Raw genomic sequence first — 12,454 nt, forward strand, 5'->3', positions numbered from 1 at the left:
GGCGGTGTTAAGAGCAGCTCCCTGCAGGTAAGTCTGTGGAGGGGAAGGGACATTGTGGGGGTGGAAAGGGGTGGCAGAACAAGGTCCCCCCACAGTGAGGGAGGGAGTGGGGCAGGAAGGTGAATAGGGACTTGGGGCTGGAGGGATGCCTGACCTAAAGTTCACTGAATAAGCTTTAGCTCAAGTGTTGCCTTCACCATTTTTAAGCATCAGGACACTTTTAACCAGAGCGAAGTCCAGCGGAGCAAGGACAGAGGTAGACTACTCGCTGTGGGCTCAGGGTTCTTTGCCCTGCTGTCTTTGACCCAAGAGCCACGTGCTGACTGTGTTGCACCCCCTGCCCATCCAGCACATGGAGGCACAGCTCGCCACCGGACGGGCTGGGGGCATGGCATGGCCTGCGCACAGCTCCCAGAGCAAAGGCAGGAGGGCAAAGAGCCCTGAGCCCACAGTGGGCAGCCCACCTCCACCCTCACCCTGCTTGGCTCTGCTCCAGTTAAAAGCATTCCAGTGCTTAAAAATGGTAGCAGCAGCAGTTGAACTAAAGCTCAATGGATGAACTTTAGCTCAAAAGCCCCCGCTGCCATTTTTAAGCACCGGAACACTGATCTCCTGGACGAGCCGCCCACAGCTCCATCCCACTCCCCACTCTGGCCCCACAGTCCTATAAACCACCCTGCCCCAGCCCTACTCTCTCCCTCACTGTAGGGAGCCTCAATCTGCCCCCCAGCAACACTCCTTCCCTCCCCCATGCCTCTTCCCCTCTACAGTTACCTGCAGGACACTGATCTCCACTCTACCCGGCTACATGTCTGTGCACATCTGCATGTATGCACTTGGCATCTGGGGACCCTGGCCAGAAGGCATATTATATTTATCAGAACTTTTATTAGCTACACCGGCCAAAAGCAAACAAAAAAAAATAGCCTATAATTGTTAATTATCCTTTTGTTGGTACTGATCTGACATGGCACCAATATATTGGTGCACCTCTAATTATAATTCATATTGTATATAAACATACATTTAATTTTAGATTTAAAATTAATAGATTTATAGTCATAATTTACTTTCCATGGAATTTGCTATTAAATTATACCATATATGCCTCTCCGACAGTCACTGGCAAGGGGTGGGGCCACCAGGAAATGCCTGTGAAATCAACACTTCGTGCTGCAACCAAACTGTGAAAATTGTTTTGTTTTGCTGCATCTTACGCTACCTATCGTCTATATGCCATAACCCCTATGCTTTATCAGTCCAGACATTAATTTGAAAACTAAAACTGAAACAATCCAAAGAAAACAAGCAGAGTTGATATGTTGCACATTTCTGAGATGAGACCATGCACATAGTAAAACAGGGCATAAAGGAAAATAACCTCTCTCAAGAAAGCTAATATTAACTGCATTCCACAAACTTAAAAACAACAATGTATTAGGGTCTGCCAAAGAAGCTCGTGTATCTTTTTCTAACTGTATGAACAAATAATCTGTTCCATTTTACTTAATTACAGAATTTGGATGCTTTTTTTTTTTTTTTTTGAGGATGAATGTTCAAGGCCTACTTAATAGAATTAGTTTAAGAATTTAGTGTGCAGCTGCCCAAAAGCAGAGAATCAGCCTAGCAACTGAGAAGAAACAAAAAGTTAAATTCAGAGCCTTATGAAAAAGATGCATCCAGTCTGCAAAGAAAATAGTCTACTGAATTTAGGACCTAACATCTTTGATATCTTTTAACAAAATACTCAGCATATTATTCAGATAATCAGCATATTATTATTGAAAGCCATATACATCTCATGGCTTTCTTTACACTTGAGAACCAAAGAGTCTGCAATTCAACCAATGTTTGCAACAACTGTATTCAAATACTCTACCTTCCTCATTCACATGATTTCATAAGATCATAGGGTCCAACCTAAAGTTTAGCACCATCCTAAAGTTTCACACACAAAACATTCTGGATACGCATTCCAAACATCCTAATTTAGGCTCACCAAAGCAACGCATTATGGGATATATTTTGTTCCAGTTACTAGTGCAAAATTGGATAGCAATAGTACCTTTCCAATTATTACGAACCCAGATATTAAATTAGTTCAACTTCAATTGGTTAAATTCAACTAGTTACTGAAAGTGGTGGATAAAAACCAAGTTCATTTAATAAAATCCATTTTTGTAGATTTTACTTAAGCTACTAGTTTTTTTATCCTCATTCCATTTCATTTCATTAGCCCTCAACTTGTAAAGTGGAATCTTTGTACCCATTTTCTTGACTTCCTAATCACCAGTAGAAGTTTCTCTCTTAAAAATGTTCATCCAGGCTACAAAAGACAAAAACCAGAGCCTCAATTAATGTCCTCAAACACACTGTAGACTTGTGAAAACAAACCTGACAAGCACAGAGACTGCACTATTTGCTACAAACAGCACCTCTCGGTATATTGAACTTCCCTAAGTGAAAAAGCTGAACGCTAGGAGAAGTACTTTGTTTATGCCACTATCAGAGTTTGTAAGATTCAGGTCTGCAAGGCATAAGGTTGAAGGCGATTTGGAGCTTTTGAAGATTCCACCACTTGGTGTTTAACTAACTTGACATAATTCCTTTATGTAGGCCAAGTATACCCAGTGAGAAAACTGCACATTAAGCTGCTAGCTAGATATCTAATTGATACCCAAAAGCTTGTCCAACAGCTCTCTCAACTATACAGTTGGTCCAATAGAACATATTAAAATATCCTTGCCTATTATGCATTTCCTAGACTATCACGGTAAAGATAACACTTCAATCCTAAGTAAGTATCTTGCATCAGACACAGGAACAACAGGAAGCAGAAGGAAGGGCAGTGATGGGGACCATGGGAAGGATTAAAGATACTTCCCAGCTCCAGCAGTCAGAGCTGCTTGTGGTTAACTGGATGTAAATTTAGGGACCTAAATGTCAAAGCCTTATTTTAAAAAGTTTTTGCTTGTGCATTTGCCAGAAGTTTGTAATATGCATGTTTGAAAATCTAAATAACTGTTCCTTATTAGAACAGAACCAATTTTAATCTGAAATGATAAAGATGTCACTAATGTCCATGTCCACACTATCAAGCTTTGCTTGTAAAAATTATTTTCTTGTCAGCCCAACCAAAGTGTATTAAGCTATTCTGAGGTTCAGATCCATATATGGAGTTATTCCAGGAATTATTTTACTTTGAAGTCATACCCTACCTTAAGCCAAGATAACTTTCAAGTCAAGCAGACAAATCTTTGGTGTTTGCAGAATCAAAGAAGTCTTACGGATTTTGGTCTTTTTGTCTACATCTTATTTGAGAGTTGTCCAACTGCTACTGTGCTTTTTTTAGTGTTTATAATAAACCAGATTAAAATTGAAATAGCATTAACTACCATAAATACCTTATAACTACTACAAATATCATCAAGAACATGAAGCAGACTCAGACTTGCAACAGCATGGCGCACAAACCATCTACTTCATGCTCACCCACAACAACTTCACTTTCAACAATCACTACTTCCTCCAAACCATGGGCAATTATATGGCCCCTCAATATGCCAAAAAATTCTAGAAAACTGCACCTTCAAACCTGCACTATACCCGTGTTACATAGATGATACGTTCATTATCTCAACTGAACACCTGGACCCACCGACTTCAACCATAAGTTTAACAACCATCATCCCTAAATCAAACTTTCTCTGGAATACTCCTATGCCAACATCAACTTTCTAAATACCACAATACATATCCAAGATGGCACCCTACAAACCACTATATACAGAAAAGCCACAGATCCCTATACCTATGTCCACAAAATGATCAATCATCCCAAGCACACCAAAAAAGCTGTTATCTACAGCCCAGCCCTCAGATGCCACTGCATATGCTCAGATACAGCTCATAATGCCCACCTGATCAGCGTAAAACCTGCCTTCATACCCTTGTACTGTACAAAATCTTGTACAGTACAGTAACAGACTACAAAAAGAAAACCCCCTGCAACCACACAGGAAAAAACCAGAAGAATCACCAAAGAACTATAGCCTGCCCTATACTTAAAGATCAGACCTTGAGAAATTCCCAGCCCCTCAACTTTGTCCAGCTCATAAGAAGACAACTCCACTGCTCAAAAAACATCAAGTGTTACATAGCCTTGCCTTGGCAAGAAATGCTTAACCTGTCACTGGAGAAGACCACCCCCCTCCCCCACAAAAATCCCATCAGAATCCATGGTTCCTACACATGCCATTTCCAAAATATGATATACCTGTTCCAATGCACAAAGTGTCTTCATGACAACTACATGGGAGAAACTGAACAGCAACTGTGCACCAGAATGAATTCTCACAGAAAAAACATAAAGGACTTAGACAGACACATACACCTCTGAATGGTTATTCTGTGAGAAACATGTTCCTGTCTCAGACCTCACTACTTTTATGTTCAAGGGAAATATATCCAAGACATTTAAAAGGTGAAGCTGGGAACAAAAATTCGTACGCTGGCCAGAAACTAAGGGCTCCTATATACACACAGGTAGGCTGCTCCAACATGCTGTAATTACTCAATTAATCGAGTCTGCTAGAACATGGTAATTACCACGCTCCAGCAGGCTCGAGTGTCATATGTATCAGAGTCCCCGCATTGAAAAATGGTGGCAGGGCACAAACTAAAGCTTGTTCGATGAGCTTTAGTTCAAACTGCCCCATCATCATTTTTCAGCACAAGGACACTGATATATGTGATGCTTCAGGCACTTTAATCAATTAATAAAATGTGCTGCCCAAGAGCACATCTATAAATGCCGTAAGAACCAAGGACTAAATGCTGATATCAGGCTTATGGCAAATTCTAATTAGTCCAATTCCTGAATTCTTTCCATACAAAGAAGGTGAGATTGACCTTCCTCCCTTCTGATAGACCCTGGTCTCCCAGTAATCAGCCTCTTTTCTTTTGCTAATTATGTCTGCTACCCCTGAGAATCTCTCTCAACCCCTCCCCCTGTGCTGTGTTTCACTATGCTGTGCCTGGCTTCCTGTGATCTGAGACCTGAGGAAGAATGCCCTGCATCGGAAAGCTTGTCTAAACTTTCTTCCAAATACATAGTTGATCCAATAAAAGATATCACCCTAAGAAATTCTTACTTCTCACTAACTACGACAAACAGCTAATTGATTTAGATTGCTCTACTATATTTACTGGAGTCATTTCACCAGGGAAGAAAGGGACACATATAATGTAAGATAACAGTAAAAATCTTGAGTTAAATGTGTAAACAAACAGTTCCCAGCACACATTAAATGTATGTAAGTTGATACCTTTCTATCCAGCTTTCTAAGGGTTTCAACTATTTGATTTCTTGAAGTCAGGGCTGTCCAACTGGCAACCTGCAGGCCAAGGGCTTTTGTGCAGCCCCTGAGCTCTCACCCCATTGCTCTAGCTGGAAAAGCAGTTGGAGCCTACAGGCTCCCTCCTTCCTCCAGCTGTCAATTCCTACCTTTGCCCCAGAGGGGCAGGGCTGCGTGTTAGCAACACAATGACAAGTCTCAAAGAGGCTAATAAAAAAGTCTATATTAGCTTTGGTAGCATACGATATGCACCAGATGTAGAGACCACACTATCATCAAATAAGTTCATTTGCATCTAGGCATGTCAAGCATGCTTGCTTTCTTCTTTCAGAGGAGCAAAAATTATTTAGGAAAATAAAAAAGAAGCATATGTAACTAGAGGAATATCAAATGAAAGCGCGCAAGAGAAAAAAACACCTCCAACTCTAGAGAAGGTCTCAACTTGATAGGGGAAGCTCACACAAACCATTATATACAGAAATCAAATGAAACTATCATAAAAAGTGTAGGGCATTTATACACATTTGCATAAAAGCACCCAATGCTGCAGCGCATGCAGTTGTATAACAGTGGCAAAATGAGCATCAATGATGAGAAAATGCTGGCGTCACACATTTGAACTAAAACACAGAGGTTTTCGTTCAAAAGCACACCACTGCCATTTTCTGCATGCTGACGTGCACTTCACTGCTTATGCAAACGCACACAGCATGGCACAGCAGTCCGCATCAGCTGGAGCGCAGAATAGGCTCCAACCCGCCGGATCTCCAGTGCGTTGTAGGACAGAAATGTATGTGCAACTCCTGTAATATACTGTTTGGCTTTGGACTCTACTTCCATCCATGAATTGAAAACTGTTTTACAACAACATGAACTGATTTTATAGTTCCACTTTAAAGAGTTTATTTGCTAGTGGTTATAGTAATTCTAGAACTGTTTGAATCGAAACACCCCTGAAATCAAAGAGAAAGGAGTCAGAGGTTCCAAAAGAGACTTAAAATTTCATTTAACCAGAAATGAGAAAAGCCATTTTCTTTGGGTAGCACTTTCATCTTGAGACAATGTGATCAACTTTTCGAGGGAAGGGGGAGGCTAGGGAAAGGGAAGAGTTTTATGACCATGATTACTTGAGTCAGTCCTCTGGGTAGACAAGGGCCAAAGACATATTAGTGATACCAGTAAACAGAGTCTAAACAAGTGTTGGAATACCTACTAGTCTTAACATAAAAGATTTACACAACAGGACAAGTCATAAATATTTAAACAGATACTATACTTCCTAGTGGGCATACATTCTGCAGTTTCTGTCAGGTCTTAAAGCAGAAAGTGATTGCTTTTTCTGATTTTTTTTGTGGTCCTTGATCTCTAGGCCAGCGAGATCTACTGATTTCTGGGAACTGATTCCTCCACTCTTATTACTGTTCACCTTTGCCCTCCCCAGGTTAAAAAAAATCTTGTCTACACCAAAACATTTTGTACCGATTATCCTGTGGGGCAGCTGTAACTGATTAAAAACAGTTTAAGTTTTAATAAAAGTCAGACCAAACAGTTTCAGAGTGACTGAGACATAGTCAAAGGAAAGTCTTCCTGAAACATACTGAAAACTCCCACTTGTTTCAAACAAGATGAGGCAAGTATCCCATATCCCTTCCCCTCCTTCTGAGCCACACACACAGTTGGTTCATTTCACTGCCAGAAGGATGAAAAATAACCATGTCAAATAAATTACAGCATGTGAATACAAAAAACTTAAACATGAGAACATAGCTTACACAGTTGTTTAGCAAGACCATTCTATATTTTAAGTTACACTGGTTAAGCAAGGGAGGGGGAGGGGGTGGAGGATGGAGAAAAAGGTCAGATTAATCCCTGAACCTAAACCACCAAACACTGGGGCGCACACATAAAATGGGTAAATTTGTTTTTAACATTGTTGTTGGGGTTATCCCGTTGATTTTCCACAACTCTCTGGCAATACTGTGATATTCCCCAAGGAAACATGAGCTTTTCCCCCAGAATGGTCAGCATAGTTCTGAGCTCCAATCTCAGAGATGGGGGAGAAAGGGAACATCTTTGTGCTTTGAGAACTGGGTTTAAAAACAATACAAACAAAAAAATCAAAACCCCATAAAGAAATTTATTTTCTTGGAAAACAGCCAAGAAAATTCATAATGTTTTACTGAAATACACTCTGCAATGTCATTATATATTTATGTATTTAACGCTCTCTCTCTCTCTCTCTCTGCAGACTTCATTATGAAAATAAAGTCTCCCTCCTTTGCTCAGCTTGATTAGGAAACCAGACTGGCCAATTGGACTTCCAGTTCCCAAACAGTAACAAAAGCAATGTTTTTATCTGGGGTCTTCAGGCCTGCAACAGAAAGTTTCAAACAAACTTAAAAAAAAGAATCAGCTGAGCTAAATAAGAATCTGATTAAGCACACTACTATATATTCATCATCTTTGTTAAGTTAATGCCTTTAAAATGGTCACTGTCCACAAACTCATTTTTTTCATTAAACGCCATGATGTTGCTAAACCTTTTTTTTTCTTTTTTCTTTTTTTTTAATAGAAAAAAAAAAAGAGAGAAATTCCACCTGGACCTAGAAACAGCTAGTGTGTAAAAGTAGATAAAAAGCAAAATTCCAATATTTTCTAAATTCTGAATTTTGCAAATAAGCTTCTAGTCTCAGAATGCTTTGTTGCTCAATCCAACTGCCAGTGGGTAGGTAATATAAAGCCTCAGCATGGTCGGCTGATTTTTTTTTTTTTTTTTTTTTTTTTTTTTTACACACACACACGACTAAAATTAATAAGAAGCACTGAGGGGAAAAAAGCCCCTTGTCTATAAGAAAATCTCACTAAATACATTGTCTGCCATTAAGCAGCTGCCAAATTCAGCAATGGAAACCAACTAAGAAGTTGATTAAATGCAGCCAACACTGAGCATGACTATAAAACACAGACCTGCATACTGATAGGAACCTACCACAAGGATCAGTTTGTGGAGCCCATCTGAATAAAACATATGGTAGTGCCTATTAAGCCCAGTCCCCCTCAGCACCAACTTTTTCAAGTCATGGCGAGCCACAGCTGCATAATTTTGAACTTCTTCTTCACTCCCACAGCTGAGCCTCTTTCCCATTCCCAATTATTCCTGTTTCTTCACCAGCCTTAAAAGCCTGGCAAACATCACAAAATCAGGCCCCAAACAGTTTACCCAGAATACCTCAGCCACCCCCTCCGTCAGCCTGATGCATAAGGTTAGTATGGCACCACCCTCCATGTGGTAAAGCTGGACTAGGCAGCTCTGCACCTCATCTGCACAGAAGTTTTTGGAGCTGTCATGCCGCAAAGGGTATGATTTTGTGTGCGCTTCGGCACTGCAGAATTATTTCCCGCCACGAGGAGCTTTCTTTGCACCATGCAATTCTCAGTTGCATAGAGACAACCCCGGTGCAAAGGAGTTCCCGCCACCCGTATGTAAATTTGTGTCCCACTATTGGCTGTTTCTAAAATTATTCCCACGTGGTGGCTAGCGATTGGCGTGGCTGCCGTATAAGAGGCTTGAGTGGTTTCCGCCCAAGTTGGAGGAGAAGGAGGACTTCACATCTCGTGAAGAACTCTAAGCGCGCTGTGGAGCTTAACGAACCCAGCGTGTGCCTTAAGAAGGATATAGGGGCCTGATCAACCTCTAGCCCCTCCCCGTCACCACCTGATCCCTCGACGTACCCTTCCCTGCGCGCTTTCATGGAGTCACCTTTCGGACTCTCATCGTGGTATCCAGAGCTCTTCTCGGGTTATTTCGTCCGGTTGATTTGACGGGCTTGCAGTTCTAGAGCTCTCAGCCAGCCTTGGACCAGAGTTCGCAGTTAGAACTCTTGTCCGCTCTTCTTCTTTTCTATCTGTAACTGCAACGCAAGCAAGTTTTCCTGCCTGCACCGCGACCATCTACGTTGTAAGTAAAATAATCTTAATCAACCTCTACGCGTCCGTGCCTAATTCTAGTCCGCCGTGCCGAATTCCCCGACCCACGTGCCAGGGCTGCTGGCCACAGCCCGCCGCGCGCCCCTGAAAGCCTCGGACCGCTCCCGGCCCGCACAGGAGCATCTCAAGATTCATGACCAGAACACCCAGTTCGTCGTGAGTGTGGGCAAATAAGCAGGTGGATCCTTTGTTGGGGATATTTGAAGTAGACAAACATGCTGAGCTCTGGGGTCACCATGGCTGCCAACTGCTGAGGTCCAGCCAAATAAACTATGTAGTAAATCACAAGCCTCTGGCTTTGGACTGATTTCATAGATATTAGGGCTGGAAGGGACCTCATAAGATCATCAGGTCCAACCCCCTGCCCAAGGGGCAGGAAGTCAGCTAGGGTCAAAGGATCCCAGCAAGATAAGTATCCAAATGTTTCATTAAAATGTCCAGAGTAGGTGCTTGTACCACCTCTGGGGGAAGTCTGTTCCAGGCCTTGAAGGCTCAGACAGTAAAGAAGTTTTTCCTTATCTCCAGCCTAAAACAGCGACCATTGGACCTTGTCATCCCTTGGGGTGCTCTGGTCAACAGGCATTCCCCCAGATCCTGATGCACACCCTTTATGTACTTATAGGCTGCCACCAAGTCACCCCTGAGCCTGCACTTCTCCAGGCTGAAGAGTCCCATAGCTCGCAGTCTTTCTTCATCAGGCCTGTTCTCTTGCCCCCTGATCATGCGTGTGGTTCTCCTCTGGACTCTTTCAAGCTTCTCCACATAATATCATCCACAGTTTGTACTGTATATAAGTAGGTGCCAAAGTTCTGCTCAAAAGTGTGTTTATGGAGTACATGTATTAAACCTTGCAGCAGTTTAAAAAAATAAAACAGGTAGCATGCATCAGTTTTGGATGAGCTAAGTACATGGGTACTGCAAATTGCTATAGTCATGTTTAGTTTCAAGGTAACTGTTTTCAAATTAGCTCCTCACTTTCATGTGCTCAGAGAAAGAAGGGTCTGACCATAAAGAGAGGGGGAACAGGCTGCCAGGAGAAAAGGTTCTGGGAAAAAACACAGAGCAAAGGGGTACCCGAGTCCCCAAATTTATTTTCCCACCAATAATTAGGTTCTATACCTGGAAAATTCTAATAAATGTATAAAATCTCCATATACCGAATCTAATTATTGGGGGATCATCTTATAATCAGGGTCATCTTCTATCTGAATAAATATGGTATTTAAAGCTCGATTATTGAAAAGGTTCTCACTTTAAGTCTAAATTAGAATTTAAGTTCCAATTTTGGTCATACTTTATGCCCAGCAAATAGATTTAATATTTGCCAGACAATTCCATTAGAGGTTAGAAATGTTTCAGACAGAAGAGTTTGTTTGTCCACTTACACTGGACTTGCCTTGCTATTAAAATAAAAATGAGTAGTAGACTAATAAGGCAAAAAGTACAAATAACCAGTTAAGATCTATCTTTAAATCAATTTTTCTTTCTACATCTCTAACCTAATGTAAACCTTGTGAAAAGAACAAGGATTTTTGCAGTCATCTTGCTCTAGGCCTCAAGAATGTTGTTGTGCACATTTGGAAAATACTCACATCTGATAGAGACCAAATAGTTTGATAGAGTTTGGTTTCCATTAGTTATGGACAAAAATGTCTCTTGTCAAACCAAACGTGAAACCTCATTGACATATTCAAAAAGCAGTGCCTATGTGGCAACAGAAACCCTTCTTCAACCTGGCAAGACAAATGGATTCTTAAATTTCATTTTTAGGCAATTACTTTACTGAATTCATACAGAGAACATCAAACTATTTTTATAAGTTTAACACACTAATATGGATTTAATGCAATCAACTCTTGGGTGACACACAAAATCTCTATTCATCCTAAATGTGATTAGCAAGTCTTATTTTCTCTGGTAGATTTTTTCCATTAATATTTTATTGTATTATGTTCATATTGCATAAAATTACACAATTAGTATATTAAATTTATTTTACTGAGTTAAAAATTAGAAATATTTGAAGCTACTGGTGAAGGGAAGGAGGAAGGCCATCCTTTTTCTGTATGCTATTGTACTCACCTACTTCTAAAATCATTCAGAAAAAAGGACTGGAAAATGGAAATTTCATCTTTCTTGCTATACCCTGCTCAAACTATTTCAGGGGGAAAAATAATTAAAGACCTTAAGAATATTTGATTGTAATATTGCTATGAAGTTTGGCAATAAAACATTTTACCATATAGGCAATAAAACATTTTACCAGTATAGACTTTTACTTCCCCTGTGACAAGTAACAGCGGCACACTTTGTGCCACTGCTACTTCTCCCTGGGGAATGTATACACGTTCCCAGGGTCAAAAAAACCCCCCTCGAGCTGCAAGACAGCAGCACAGGGAACACCTACACGTGTGGTGCCACATGCCGTGTGTAGATGAGCACGTACATGCAGTCGTAGATTCCTGTCGGTGCAAGGATCAGAGGGGTGGAGGGGAGGATGCAAAAGGAAAAGAGTTGAATTAGATTAAAATATTAAAAAAGAGGCTGTAAAACAAACAAAACATTCCCCCCATCTTTTCCAAACGAGAAAAAAAAAGACAAGATTTAAAAATGTCTTGGCAGAATTCAGTTTATAAAAAGCAGTATGTTTATTGTGTCTTAATGTTACAGATGCAGGCAGAAAGATTTCACAAATGACCATCCTACACCTTTACTTAATATCACAAAACTACCAATGAATATCACATGTTTTATAGCCAAGATTCAGGAGAATCCCAGGAAGAGACCAAACAGAAAATACTGCTAACACTGCATGTCAAGCTTGAAGTCCACAAATAGAACCTGAAGTCCAAGTTAGGATGCATAAAGCTTGTACTCTGCCTGGATTTAGCCAGTTCTATAATACCATCTCAATTTTATGGGAATGCCTCAACAGGGATTAGGGAGAAACTTGCAATACATGTCAATTCAGAAGTGCTAATACCTGTCCCCAACACACACTAACATGTGACAATGGTGGTTTCTCTCACCTCACAAGGCCATTACAATTAAGTGTAAATACCAATAATGAATAAAGGGGAGGGGGGGGGGGGGCCCTACTACAAACAAAA

At 40.8% G+C, this 12,454-nt stretch overlaps 1 protein-coding gene across 1 annotated transcript in view; it reads right to left on the reverse strand.

Annotated features, from left to right (window-relative positions):
- Positions 1-12,454, reverse strand: part of LRP6 (LDL receptor related protein 6) — a 184,686-nt gene that overhangs the window by 171,388 nt on the left and 844 nt on the right. The window lies entirely within an intron of this gene.

Source organism: Alligator sinensis, unplaced genomic scaffold, assembly GCF_000455745.1.
Source record: "Alligator sinensis unplaced genomic scaffold, ASM45574v1 scaffold91_2, whole genome shotgun sequence".
NCBI lineage: Eukaryota > Metazoa > Chordata > Crocodylia > Alligatoridae > Alligator > Alligator sinensis.